The following is a 15,377-nucleotide window of genomic DNA, read 5'->3' on the forward strand; positions in this document are numbered from 1 at the left end:
GAGAGATCTCTAAGAAGCGACGTAGAGGCGCCTCTTGGGTGAAACACAGCTCAAAATCCCACTTACTGGGCAGAGCAATGAAAGAGTATATGTCCTGCACATTCAGCCATGACGTTTGCAATATCAGCTCTTCAGCAACATAATCCCCGTTTCCGATGTACTTAAGTCTCACCTATAAATTGCTGCAGTTTGAAGCAAACGATAATGGGGCATGATTACATAACTAATAACCAATTACTCCTCCGGTCTTTCCGCGCCCACTCATTTTAACAAGTTCTTTTCTTCGTAGTCCTTTACCTCCCTTTCCTCTTCCACTCATTTTGGCTGTTCAGAAACGAATGTTTCTGAACCCTTACTGAGAGCTAAAAGCTGACACCGGACATCTTTTCCTTAACCAAAAAAAAAAAAAAAAAAAAAAAAAGCAAACAGACAGGATAACAATTTCTTATAAAACACTTTTTTCAATACACCCTGTGGATTATCGTTAGAATCATTGCAACCATTTCATTTTTATTATCACATTACTCATTTAATGAACTAGATCTGTAGTCTGAGATGTAGAGAACAGGAATACAGGACATGACCAGGGCTTTGCAAAGTGCAGTCACAGCAAATAGGGATAATTAAAAAAAAAACACAACACACCTAAAGCATGCAACACACAAATTTAAAAAGAATATATTAAATAATAAATCTGCATCAAATATTCCATGCATGTTGAAGCAAAGAAACCGTGCAAAAACATTGAAACCCATTTTGGACAGTCACTCCTTCCTGTGCTTAGTTTAAAGAAAACATTACTGCAAAGTACGGCTGTGAAAAAACAGAAGAAATGTGAACGATATATCAAAATCTGTACAGTCTCTTCCCTCCCATTCATTCTTTCATCTGTACTTTGGTTTTATTCTTGCTTCTGATCTTTTCTCATTCGTTGTCTTTATTCTGGCTCTCAGGTGATCGGTCTTGTTGCGTGGCATGGCACAGGGTGACAATGTCTGTAGGGAAGCAGTCTTTGAGTAGGATACCTCTGTCTCTCTGGCAATCCAGGTCTCCAATAAAGCCATACCAGTAGATCACAAGGCCTGGACCAAACCTGTTCCAGTAGCTCCAGAATTGTTCATTGAGATAGGTTTGATGGCTTTGATCATCTCCAAAAGAGGCTTTGCTCTCAATCCAGTGTACAATGTGTCCTTCCACAGCAACTGGAACCTCCAGGATGATATCAGGTGTTTTGTCATAGCTCATAGTTCTCAGATGGTTTTCATCTAGAAAGGAAAGGTTCCTCTCCTTCAGTTTTTCCCGGAGCAGTACTTCATGCTCATGGCCTATGGCGTGTTTGATGCAGTCTACCAGCGGTCCATAACAGCAGTCATTTATTGTGCATTGGTAGACATTACTGGCCAAAATTTGGTCTGGAATTAAAGATGGCTCCTTCAGCATGCTGTTGAGGACTGATTTAGATGGCATTCCACCATCCTGGCCCTGAAGGAACCTGTCCAGGATGATACGAGCCATCAGCGCAGGAGACAGATCCACCTCATTGGCCAATTCAAGCAGGACAGGAGCAGTAGGCTGTGCCTTGGCTTCACTCAGATACCTTTGGTAGTAGCTTTCAATAACATCCGGCACATGGTGTCTTGAGAATGTCCTTTTGATCCATTTCTGGTACTCCAGGGAGAAGATGCTCAGAAGAGTGGACTGTGAGTGACTTGGAAACTTGTCCTTCAGTATCTTCATGCATCGGCGTGTAAGGGCTCAGTTTTTCAGTCCATCGCACTATCTCTTTATATTCTGCTCGGGACAGTCTCATCATGAGAAAGGGATCTTTACTCTTAATTCCTGCAGTCCTAGTATCGTCCCCGATAGCCTCCAGTCTTGCTTTTTTTTTTTTTTTTCATGTGGACAGAAAACACTTTATTACAAACAGAAATCATATAAAATACACATCCTCCCATTTAAAAAAAATGGAGCAGCTTGGTGCAAACACAAACAAGATAAAACAGAATAGTCAACACCCCCCTCCCCCAGAGAACTCACGAGTGGCTTTGAAGCCAGTGAAATGTCAGAATCGGAGAACCGCACTTTAGAAGTAGCAACAACAAATCACTCTTGTTGTGTAGGCAGAGGCAGCCATGCAGGAACGCTCCCAAATCTGAACACAGGGAGGGGAGGGAAGGGGAGGACGGGGAGGACAATGTTTTTTGTGGTTAAACTAAGTTGACAGGCATAAGAGGAGCTACTGCAGCATGAAACATCACCGAGCCAGAGGGTAAACAAAAAGAGATTAGGAGGAAACACAGGCGCAGGCTGTTTGAATACACTTGCATCACCTGTGGGGGCAAATTTACTGCAACTCTGACCCTCAGCTCACGCTGCTTCTCACTTTTTAGCGCCGAACCAACAGGATGTTTTGGGGGACTAAGTGCTGGTGTTTCATGCCATAAATTAAAAACCAATTTATGCAGTAGGGTAAACCTCGATGAGGTGTTTTGTACTGCCGCAGCCAGAGGTTTTTAATCTGGAGCAGCAGCCGATAGGTCGGGGATGTTCGTGTTTGGCCGAGCAGAAGTTTTGTTTTCTTCCTTGAAATAACTTCAAACTTCCTAAACCTGTTAGTTCTACATCAGCAGCTCGCAGAGGGATCAGAGCATGGATCTTCTCCAGATCAAACTGTTTACGGCATCATAGCTTCAGCGGGATGACAGGCCACTACTTGGGCTGCTTCAGGTCACAGTTTCTTTCAAAATTGAGTTGCATCGCCGCCTCCATGGCCATGATCTTGGCCGCATCCCCGCCGTACAGCTTCTTCACCTCGGCCGTGCGTCTTTCGCCGGGTCTCTCCAAGGGAGGGGCGACACTGCTCCGCAACGAGAAGCTGTGTAGGTCCTGATCGGCCGGCATGTAGCTGCCCTGCTGCTCCGCCTCCATCTGCTGCTGCTTCTTGAGCTCCTCCCTGTGTCGCTCAGTCTGGGCGAAGTACTGCCGGAGCTCCTCACTGATCTCCATGTTGCTCACATCGCACTCAATCTCGCTTTCCGAGCTACTTTCCTCTGCATCGTCCTCCTTGTCTTCCCTGTTGCTCTCTGCAGAGCTCCAGTCAGCATAGCGAGGCCGGTCACAGGGCCCCTCCTCCTGGTAGCAGCAGGGGCCGTAGGCAGCCTGCAAGGCCTTTCTGTAGGCGCGCCTGTGCCTCTGATGCCACACCATGGCCTGCCAATAGTGCTGCCAGTATCGGCTGTACACCGGGCTGGAAAACCAGGACATCACAGTGCTTATGTCCTCCATGACTGCAGACAGCTGCAACTTCTGAGATGTTCCTCTTTGTTAATGTTTCGTCATCGGTAAACCTCCGTGGAGCCAGCTAGTTTAGCATCTCATCTTACTTCCTCTGAGAAAATTTCCCAGCAGTCCCTCCAGTCTTGCTTTTTTTTTTCTTATAGTGCTACATGCTTGTGGAGGTTTGCGCCATTGTAGCGATTAAACACAATATTACATCAATATTTTATACTTAGAACATGCAAATGCAAAGTACCCATCCTCAATTATCCAAATCTTATTTTTATGATTACACACGAATCTTTGAAACCTTCAGCCTTTCAGTGATTTATTTTAACACGACAAACAGAATCAGAACTTCAGATGAAGACTGTTAAAGTCTAGAGTCTATTTGATTTGGAAAAAAATAAATAAATAAACCACACAACTCCCCCTCCAACAACAAAAAACCAAAACAAGACAGCAAGATAATCTGAAACACTTTATTTAAAACTGCACTATAACAGTGATGACTCTTTAAAGTGATGGCAAATTTAAACACTGCGCTTTAAATGAAACAAGCACATTAGAAATGACCTCCACAGTGGCTGTGTCTTGCTGGAATGACCTGACCCAGAAACAACCGGTCTTAAATTGGTTCTGGAGTTGCAAGCCTTAGCGAGATATTTAAAAATGACAAAAACAAAAAAACAACGCAACAGGAAATTAATATACTCAACACGGCCCCTCTTGGTGTATTATCATTTTTCCACTGTTTTTCTCCGCTATAATGGCAACTCAGGGTGATGGATGGGAAAATGACAGATTATTTTACATGAAGGCGACTCCAAAAAGATAATGTTGCTTCAAGGTTCTGACAGAAAAATCACAAGTCCAAAAATACAAGTAAGGGTTAGCCAGAACATCCTCTACATCCACAGTGGGTGCATTCAATGATCCTTCCAACTTCCAGCTTGCTCTTGGGGACTCTGCAGATGCAGTTGGTTCCAAAGTTGGTGTCTCGTGTTTGGATGCAACGCAGGCAGCACAGGTTCTCGTAGCCCTGCTTCTTCCACTTGGCAATGAGGTTCTTGTCTGCGTAGCCTTCCTTTATACAGTACTCGTATAGCTCTCTACTGATGGCTTTTCTTTTGTCAAATAGGTCATAGATGTATCGACTCCGCTGATGATGCAGCCTGAAAATGGGCCAGAGGGACTCCACCTTTCGCTTCCCCTCGTGGGGTTCAGTTTCAGCTTCTCTCATTTTCTGATCCAGCTCGTCCAAAGTGGGCTCAATGAGCTCCCAGCCGTCTGGGGGAGGCTTTCGACTCCTCTTTACTTTTGGCATTTTGTCTCTGTTGAGCTAAAAATGCAACAAAACGCTATTTTCCTGTTTGTCTTATGAGCCAAGTCTTGCCGCTCCAGTCTTGCCGCGGCCACTAATTTTGATAGGTTCTTTTCTTCGTAGTATTGAGACTAAGAGAAAATGTGGTCCGATCAGCTCAAAGCCTCGCTTATATTTCCGCAGAGCGCGGGCGGATTCGTCACGCACCAATCGCAGAGAGGCTTGCGGCAGCGCGCAAATTCAATACACTTTTCTCCAATGAGCAGCACACACCGAGGCGGGGCGATGCTACACGTGGAGCCCGTCACCAATCACGAGCCGGAGCGGCACCGCGTCACAGCCAGTCACACACTTTAAGAGCAGCGAGTCTCCTCTGTTCGCTACATTTTCTGCTCTTATCACAGCGAAAGGAACGTGAGGAAGAATGGCAAGAACCAAGCAGACCGCTCGCAAGTCTACTGGCGGTAAAGCCCCCAGGAAGCAGCTGGCTATCAAGGCCGCCCGTAAGAGCGCCCCGGCAACCGAAGGCGTCAAGAAGCCCCACCGTTATAGGCCTGTACCGTGGCTCTGCGCGAGATCCGCCGTTACCAGAAATCCACCGAGCTGCTGATCCGCAAGCTGCCCTTCCAGCGCCTGGTGCGCGAGATCGCTCAGGACTTCAAGACCGACCTGCGCTTCCAGAGCTCTGCTGTCATGGCTCTGCAGGAGGCCAGCGAGGCTTATCTGGTCGGACTTTTCGAGGACACCAACCTGTGCGCTATCCACGCCAAAAGGGTCACCATCATGCCCAACGACATCCAGCTGGCTCGCCGCATCCGCGGAGAGAGAGCTTAAGCTGCACGCTCTCCTACCAACAACGGCTCTTTTAAGAGCCACCTCACTCACACCAAGAGCTCGCTCCTTTATTCTTATTCTTAGTATAGTTTTTAAAATTGAATCTTATGCTCACACTTCAATCTTCATGCTGTTTCTATTCCTGAAATTACAGTTGCCATCAACATGGAATTCACTGACTTCAGTTACGAAATTTATATTTAAAGTATTTTTCAAAGAAACCTGTTAGTCACTTAAACTCAAGTTCACTCATAAAATGTGTCCTTCATAATAACGTTACAGGCTATGCTAGGCTTTGGCCCACATTAGTCTGAAATTGTATGTAACCATAAATAACGTGTTTTGGAAACTAACTGCACAACAGGCAGCACTATTAGTTCTCTCAGTCTCCCACAGTAGCATTTCCAATTTTGAAACTGTCAGAGAAAACGGCAGCCTCGAGCAGGCCAGGATATTGGTTTACAGAGGCTGTTAAAACTGTGTCTAACGTTAAAATGTTGGTGACACAATAATTTCATCCTAATGGTACTGACATATTCATAGGGTTCATTTTTGAGACAAAATATCATGAGGTAGTCATGATTTTGCAAATATTCCACCTTGGAGTGCACTTTGCACAAATTGTTTTAATAATGGTATAGTGGTGGAGTAATGGTGATACAAGAATCACAGGTGAAGTTGGATGATGACTTGGTGGTTCATGACTGTATTTGAAGCACATGTGTGACTGTATGTATGTGGAATGGCTCACTGTTATTCATCAGGTGACAGAGGCAGCTCTGCCATGTTGTAGCTCGGACAGAGGTGAAGAGGTGAGTTCACAGGTGACTGATGATTTGGTGCTATAGATTAACTAGTATTTATTATCATGACAATTGTTAGGCTGCTGATGTAAATTGTTTCATTAGTGTATATTTGACAAAGAATCTGAATTGACATGTCTCACTTTTTATATGGCACGAATCCATGTGTTATTTTATCAGGTGGCAATATGTCCTAGTGCAGTCAGAGGGGAAGAGCCAGGGCCAAAGGTGAGGCACATCAAGCACACAATAATTTTAATCTGAGGATAAAACGCATGTACTGAGGCTGAAAGAAGCTTCAGTGCTCTCACAAGACTAAAAAGATGGCTAAGGTCAACAATGACTCAAATGAGATTAAACAATCCTGATGTATGCCATGTCCACCAGGAGAGTCTGGACAGTATAGATGTAAAACAAATATGCCAGCAGTTTATCTCAGTTAACAAGAGGAGCAGGCATGTGTTTGGCTCCTTCACATGGACATTGAGTTGTTGTGTGGGACACCAGTAGTCCATGTCTTTTGCTGTAACAGTAGTTCATGTTGAGAATAAAACATCCCAGCTCACTGATTTGATCGGGGCAATATTGTGCCTAAAATGTTGCATCGTTTTGCCGAGAGATCTTTTGTGGTAATCGTAGCTAAGTGGTTTTATGGACAAAAACCACCAGGTTATTCAGTGTTCCCTTAGTGCTAATGTGTTAGAGATGTTGGTGCACTATAACTGAAGTAATGTTGTTAAGTCCTTAAAGTCATATTCTTTTATTGTCATGACTGTATTTGAAGCTATTTTTATGTTTGTATGATACCTGATTGATATGGAATATGGCTGAAGTAAACTAAAGCCTAAAATACTTAGTCAGTCATTTGTTTAATAGTAATTTAACATTATATAATTCACATGTAAAACTATGAACTGTAATTTTAAATGATTTAAAAGCATGAAGAATAGCATATGTAGGCAAGTATATTTCTCCTTTTTTTTTTTTTTTTTCTCAAGAAGCGACAAAAAGGAAAAAAGGAACAGGGCAGGGTTCAGTGGTTGAATCATCCGTCCCCACCAATGCCAAAACCAAATCTACGCCCTTGCTATGTGTTGTAACCAATGACTATGATGTAACTGTACAAAGTGTGTCAGTCTTGTCAGCCCACTAGCCCAGACACCGACCAAACCCCTGCCCCAGATGGCGAACAGAGAACGGGGGTGTGTGAAGACCCCACGCCTCACTCCTCCCGCTCACTTATTGTTACTGCTAATGCAAATTAGTGCAAATCGAGTAATGCAAACCACTATTTATTTAGTTGTGTAGATGTTTTCGTATTCCAGCCGATTCTGCTTCAGAAATTATTTAGTGCGTTTGAAGTCTAATATGGAATCAATTCGGCGGAATGTTGTCGATGTGTTTCTGTTTTTATGCAGCAGCCCGGACCAAAACTAAAAAATGTGAACAAACATGTCGGACCTATTTCTGATCTGAAGATGAGTGCGGGGAAAATGAGGAGATCGACACTGAATGATGCAACAAACCTCTGCACAAATGTACTTACTATCGTGTCTTTCTTTCCGCAGAACCAACGCGGTATCAAATACAAAAACAAAACTTTGATCTCTCTCCCAAAGGTTTTAACCGGATATCTGCGGTAGAATCCACATTCCTGCTTCTCCAGAGCTCAGACTGCACGTCAAGTTGCACATGGCTCCAAACGCGGAAGAAACCAAAAGAACAAAAATACGCGGGTTATGGATGAGAATAGAATGACGCAAAGGACACCGCTTCCTCGTTTCTCTATTGTCAAGTCAAGTCATCTTTATAGCACAGTTAAAAGACATCAAGTGTCATTCAAAGTGCTGGACAGAGGGATAATATAATAAAAACAATATAGATAAGATGAAAACATTGTAGAAAAATTGTAAGACATCCATATGTGTACATGCAAATATGCACTGTTATCTTTTGCAAGTAAAGCAACCGTCTCATGAAAACTTTTCGTCGTTGTTTCCTTAAAAAATGTTTATATTTGTGACAAAAGTGTGCAAAATGCTCAACACACACAATCAAACACGATCTGTACAGCGTGATGAACGTCATCTGTTTTAAATATATTAACTGAACAATCTGCAACAGAGTTTGACAATATTTTAAATAATTCTTTATTTTTTGAAAAGTGTTTTATGTGCTACATTTACAGCTCACCTTTATGATGCACCGAAACAGAACAAACTAATGAACACATTATTCAAATCAACTTGTTCTCCTGGTCCATTTTAGATCAAATCTAAATGTTAAAATTTTATTCAATTTGTATTTGTCACATTCTAACTCGGTAGTTAGAAATAAATAAAGAATGTGTCATAGCTTGTCATAGGTATAATAATAATAATGGATACTTTATTGATCCCCATGGGGAAATTACTTGTTTTTCTCTGCATTTGACCCATTCACTCAGTGAAGCAGTGGGCAGCCCACTAAGCAGGCGCCCGGGGAGCAGTGTGTAGGGACAGTACCTTGCTCAGGGGTACCTCAGGGTAGCCGTTAAGTGGATTCGAACCGCCGACCTTCCGATCATGGGGCGACCACTTTACCTACTGAGCTATCCCTGCCCCTGGCTGACACCTCATTTTGAATAATCCAGCTTTGCACCAAGTTCGTGAAGCACAAAATTATTTCAAAAACGAAAGCTAGGGATAGTATTTAATGCACTTTGAGACCTTTGTATGTTTGAATTTGGCAGTGGGTGTTGTGAAGCCTGCCTTTTGCGACAGCACACTTACCCTTTTATTTCACTGCATCTAATCCACTGCAAACGCTGATGCTTCTCTTTGTCAGAATAACTGTTCAGGCCAAAGAGCAGAAAGAGTCAAACAAATTTCTCTTTGTGTGAGACGAACTAAAAAATGGGTTATGCTGAGAAAGGATTTTGTTAAAGGTGCCAGCATGTGATTAAAAGCGTCACAGGAAGAAAAAAACTCACAAAAACTCAGTAACTATTAGTGTTTTAAATGTGTGTGTTCACATGATATTGGTTTATGTTGCTGATTTTTCATTTTCGCTTTGGTTTGTAGTTTTGCAGTCAGCCATCAGTAAGGTGTGAGCTGACAGCAGCTTTCTGACACTGTGAGGAAGGTCGACACTGCCCTGACTGCTGCAACGGAAGAGGTTAAATAGAAATGTTGTTCTGCACTGAGTCACAGTTTAACTTGAACTGTTGATCAATGAAATGTCTCTGGTTACAGTCGAGGGCCACCATCAGCCTGCAGGGCCGCACTTTGAGAGCTTTAATTGTTACACATGAAGCTTAAATGTATTGTGAATTTTTAGATATATTTTGAAATATTTTGTCACATGACTTGATGTTGGCATTTAAAAATGTGAAAAAATAAATAAATGCTGGTTTTAAAATTAGTTTAAAAATGGATACTTCAGCATTTTGTTTTTATTCTGATTTAAATACTTAGTTTGTGCTCTACAACACAATACAATAAAACTTTATTTATATAGCACATTTAAAAACCAGAGGTATGCCAAAGTGCTTCACAGAACCAATTAAGAGCAATAATAGATACAAATACAAATATACTGACAGGTGGGACGGGTACCTGATGTGAGGTATATAAGACTGCCTACAGCCTCTCTATACGTCCTCACATCTCTCACCTTTGATCACAGGGAGTTACTCTGGGTTTACAGTTCTGCATGTTAAACCTCATCAGTATCTTATTGACATATGTTTCTTGTGACATTGTTATACATCCCTCAGACTGAGTGAAATCAATACCCAGAAAATGCTGAAGTCTGCCCAAGTCTTTCATTTTAAATCGGACTGAAAGCATTTCTTTCACATCCTTCATTACCTTTTCATTGCCAGCTGCAATTATCCACCCAGGTGATCACCTTGCCATGTTCTGCCTCCTTGGTATAAACACAGTAGTCTGCTGGGTTTTGCCTGAAACAGTTCTCAGTTAGGTAGGTTTAGTTCAGTCTTCATGTTTATTATCTTGTTCCCCAATCAGTCATGTCTTCTTTCACTCCTGTCTCTGTGCTCCGTGTTCCCTTTGTTCAATGTCAAGTCCACATCTTTGTGTTATACTTCCTGTTTTACTTTGACGTTCCCTTGTCTCATGCCAGTGTTTCAAGTTTTGCCTCCCCTTGGTCCCGTCACGTTTCATTTCTCCCAGCTGTGCTCTCCTCCAGTGTCTCATTCCCTCATTATCCCTCAGTATATTTAAGCCCCATGTTTCCCTTGCTGTGTGTTAGGTTATATTATTTCCTAGTGTAGCTCTCATCCAGCAAATAAAGCTGTGGGGTTTTTTTGTTTACTCTTCGCCTCTGTTAGGCTACGTTCACACTGCAGGTCTTAATGTTTAATTCCGATTTTTTGATCAAATCCGATTTCTTTGTCTGCTTGTTCACACTACAAATAAAACAACGCGCTCTGTTTAGACTCAGACCAAACAGTATTGTTTGAATGATGGCCCTTAATATAAAGACTTGTTTCGGACTTTACGTTTCCCAATTTTTCTTTAAGTTTTAAAGTTATTTTGTTATTTACATATGGCCTAATAATTATCCTTATTGCTGTTTTAGAGGAGCAGTGCTTCAAAGGATAGTTGCAGATTTCTGTCAGAATCTGCAGATTATACAGTACAAATAAAATGTTCATGTTTCTCCAACATTGTCTTCCCAACAGTTTCACTGACATCTACACGGGATGGCCAGGAAGCGTTCACGATGTCTTCTCGGGCTCTTCTCCGGCGCTGATAATTGGCGTCTGTCTTGTGTCAGTGAAGTAGAAGATGGATTTAAGGTGACATGGCCATTCAAACAGCAGTCGCTTTCTAAAACATTAGATATGTATCGAATTCAGTACCACATACGAAAGTGACCTGGGTCGGATTTGAAAATATTGGATTTGTGCTGTTCACACTGTCATACCATGATCGATATGGGTCGCATAGGGTCAAAAAAGTCAGATTTGATGCGCTTTCCCCTGCAGTGTGAACGTAGCCAAAGTCTGCATTTGGGTCCTCCAATGCCAGCACACAGCCTGTTCATGACAAATGCAGCACATAACAGCAGGGTGCAAGGTGCTAGCAGGCATCTACACGGTACGCCATAACCAAGTGGCCGGCTTAGTATACAGAAACATCTGTGCTGAGTGTGGCCTGGAAGTCAAACTGGGAGAGTTGAAGGTAGTTGAGAATGACCGAGCTAAGATCCTGTGGGACTTCTGAATGACAGCAACATCAGGAAGAAGGAACACGAAAAGCTGGAGAAATACCAAGGGCTCAGAGAAGATGTGGAGGGTGAAAATAACAGTGGTCCCAGTGGTAATCAGAGTGCTTTGTGCAGTGACTCCCAAGCTAGACGAGTGGCTCCAGCAGATCCCAGGATCAACATCTGAGATCTTTCTAGAAGAGCACAGCCCTAGGAACAGCTAAGATACTGCGCAGGACCCTCAAGCTCCCAGGCCTCTGGTAGAGGACCTTAAACGATAGACCGCCCGCAGGGGCGAGAGGGGAATTTTTAATGACCTTGTGTGGGTGTGTCCTGTCAACTCTCCCACCTTGGTGAGCTTTGTCTGGTGGCTGCTTGCTCCTCCTCTGTGAAGTGTGTGTTTTGGTGATTTAGCCGTTTTCAGTTACTTTTCAGTTTAGTAAAACTAGAAGTGCTAGAAAACCTAAAAGTCAACCAAACACGGGGGCCAGTTTAGCTCAGTGGAAAACAGCGAATTGAGTTCGAGTCCAACCTGCGGCCCTTTGCTGCATGTCTTCCCCGTCTCCCTCTTCCTCTGCACTTTACTCTTCATTTTCACTATTACTATCCAATAAAAGGCAAGGTGCCTTGTTTCTTTGAGGATTTCTCCAAAATGTGATGATCAGAGTTATGGATGGTCTGGTATGATAAGTGGTTTTGTTTGGAGTTGTGCAGAACTTGTCTGTGTCACCATTTCAGAGAATATGATCAAGAGATGACAATAGCCAAATTGTCCAGCAGGTGCCACTGTGGAGATGGTTTCAGATTGTTTTGAATCGTCAATACAAGCACAAACACTTCATTATTTTTTTTTCTTTCTTCTTCTTTTTGTCTCACAACATGTGCATCTGTTTCAGCTAAGAGCTCCACGTCTATTTCGGGTTTCAAACTGCTGTCAGCCAAAACTTTTCAAGTTGAGATGAAGCAAAAAGTGTGACCAGAACTCTCTGTTTCCACCAAGAATTTCCCCTTACAGGATGTTAAGCGTCTCTGTGTTTGACAGCTCGCATCAGTTTTTCTCATATATCTAACAGGGTAGTTTTGTGAGGCTGAAATGACACAATTCAACGTGGAGTACATTATCTTGTCATACTGGATTCTTGCACTTTGGGAAGCAGTGACAAAACAATTTTGGGGAAATGTTGCACATGCTACATGTATTGTGATGCTAAATTTAGAAATTGCCTAAATGTTCCAAACCAATAATTTCCACACAAGAGCGAGAGGTGAATAAAAAAGCAAAAGTGCAATAGACATCCAACTTTACAGCATTAGCGTGCAATCTTAATTAAACCATCACCAGTACTTGTTTGTGATCTGCTAAAACAACTACTGATGATAATTAGTTACTTGCTCATTATCATCACTAAACTTCACCTCTCCACCAAGTTTGGTGCAATTTGAAGCATGCTAATAAAAACTGTCTCACCAAGAACATGGCTCGATGTGTGATACAAATTACACAGTGGAACTCTATAATTTTATGAGTCTGTTAGTTAGCACTATTTAGCTTACATGTATTTTATGACTTCAGCTCGCTAATCAAACTACATAATAACATAATGTAATTAAAAAAAACAAAAAAACATCACAGCTGCCAAAGCTTGCTGCATCCATGTGGTATATGTTATCCATTGCTTTAACATGCCCGAATTGCAGCATTTAACCACTTAAGTTGAAAGTAAATACTTATATACCATAAACCAGTAGCATGTACAGAAAATTAGCGGATGTAACCCCCCCTTCATGTCTCTGCACTCTATAGAACTGTAAGCAATACTTAAGCAAAACAAACAACAGAACACTATAAAAATACTTGACTACACATGCCATATTCTACATATACATACTTCTATACATACTTCAGAACTGTATTACTGGCAAACATTATGTAAGATAATGAAATGAAAGTACTTCTCCTGCAGAAAAACGTTCCACATTGGTGTTATATGGTTTACTGTGTTACTGTATTCCTACAGTATTACTAGCATTACTATTGCTGAGCATTGAGCTTGTTTTAAATAATTCATATTCTGTTCAGTGCACAGTGCTCATCGCTTGAGCACTGTGTGACATAGCTGTCAATATCTATAGTGGGGAAAAAACTGAATGAAAAACGAAGGTGGTGTATTAGCAAACCAGCTGAACTTTGTAAATTTGGTAAACCAAGTGATTCCTCAGACAAGTTAATCTGAAATTCTACATAAAGTAATGAAATGCTGGGGGAACCTGCACCTATTCACCTGGTGGTTTTATTAAGCCAAACAGAGCATTAGTTCCCCTCGCCATCATCATAGTTTTCATTATAATGTTCTGAATGATTGATTCAAACTTTCTTACATGTTGGATATGTTGACCAAAGTGGTTAGTAAGAGAAAGCTCATCTTTTATCATGATAATAGAGTTTCCATCTACTTGCCAATTCCAGCTCTGTTTTGTCGCTAAACACAGCTCAGATCAGTAGATGCAAAGCCAGCAGCAGTTGGCCCTGCATGCTAATCATCAGACCAGAGGTTTATCCCCAGTGCACAAGCCCAAACAAAGAACTGTAAGCTGCTGGCTCTAAGCTTGAGAAATTCCAGCCGTCGTCAACCAGCCATGGACACTTTCCTGAGAACGCCTAATCCATACTCTTACCACGCAGAAATAATTCTGTTTCTAGTAACAATAACCATCTGTGGTCACAAGATGGCAGTAATGCATGAATGCAAACAGCCATGAGAGAAATTTAATGACAGAATGCTATGTGTAGTGAAACAAGATGGTTTAATTTGCTTTAATTAATGTCTGCTTTTGATTTCACTAGACAAGCACTGCTTGCCTTGCATGCCCTGAAAGAAGCCACTGCCATAAACTAGTGGAGTGCGGATCAATACTAAATATAAATATAATACAAAATATCAATTACTCCGATACCAGATATTTATGTTTTAGAATCGATTCTCATAAAAATATATATTTTGGTACTTTGTGGTAAATTTGTACTTTGAGTAACAGGAACACAGTAGCTGTATTACAAGGATTGTCTAAATGATTGGTAAGAACTACTTCTTCTTCCGCCTGTCATAGTGATCTGCGAAATACAGCTGTGTAAATGCGTCACAGGTCACTTGTGCTCGCTCACTCAGTTGATGAGTGGAGTCATGTGTGGAGCTATTTCAGCTCCACTAACAGCCGAGACGCGGTTTGTGACAAATGTAGCTTAAAAATTGTAGACTGCAAACCTTGTCAAACAGAAACAAAAGTAAATTATAACACAGAATATGATGATGAGTTTATGATGAGGCAAACTGAAGAGGAGGAGAGGGACAGGTGCTGCTGGGGCGAGACAAACATAGCTCGCGGAGTCCTTTGGTGCTGCAGGCAGGCACTATCTATCCAGGTACAAATGAAATGTGGAGCTGTTGGCTGCGTGTAGCACTGGTGCTGAATTTTGGAAAGTGACTTATGTCTAGGTTTTTGTGTCTGTGTTTAAATGACGGGAATAAAGACAAAGTCTCATTTGTTGAAATTGTAGTGCATACTGATACAAAAATATCAGATCAGTATTGCCAATACCTGTCTGAATGTTACTTGGTATTAAACATCACTACTGTTCCATAAACCATACTGAAGTGAAGTAATCTGGGAAAGTACAGGAAATGATGGAATTTCATCATAATATCATGTCTAATCTCTCTCTTTAAAACGCTAAAATGTTTTTTTGTTTTTTTTTTGTTTTTTTTTTTGCCTGTCCCGTTTGGCTCTTTTGCCATCAGAATTGTTGTGATTTACTTTACCAAATTGACCATCCCAGCCTTGCCGTAATGGTCCATTTGATTCACCTTTTATTGTTTATTTTATTTTCACTTACTGAATACGAGACAGACTTGACTGGGGGAAAGAAG

General features: G+C 41.8%; 4 pseudogenes across 1 annotated transcript; 1 reads left to right on the forward strand and 3 right to left on the reverse strand.

Moving 5' to 3' along the window:
- Positions 1 to 485: 485 nt before the first annotated feature.
- On the reverse strand, positions 486 to 7,907 carry LOC146674098 (CDAN1-interacting nuclease 1 pseudogene; annotated as a pseudogene). Its single transcript, XR_014909076.1, has 2 exons — positions 7,784 to 7,907; positions 486 to 2,152 (listed from the first exon to the last, which is right to left on the reverse strand). The product of XR_014909076.1 is annotated as a CDAN1-interacting nuclease 1 pseudogene (transcript).
- On the reverse strand, positions 2,034 to 3,370 carry LOC146674099 (gem-associated protein 8 pseudogene; annotated as a pseudogene).
- Positions 3,748 to 4,742, reverse strand: LOC146674100 (protein BUD31 homolog pseudogene; annotated as a pseudogene).
- Positions 5,007 to 5,434, forward strand: LOC146674101 (histone H3-like; annotated as a pseudogene).
- Positions 7,908 to 15,377: the final 7,470 nt, after the last annotated feature.

This window comes from Rhamphochromis longiceps, linkage group LG3 (assembly GCF_057381845.1).
Source record: "Rhamphochromis longiceps isolate RC_006_pf linkage group LG3, R_longiceps_female_GT1.1, whole genome shotgun sequence".
NCBI classification, from domain to species: domain Eukaryota; kingdom Metazoa; phylum Chordata; class Actinopteri; order Cichliformes; family Cichlidae; genus Rhamphochromis; species Rhamphochromis longiceps.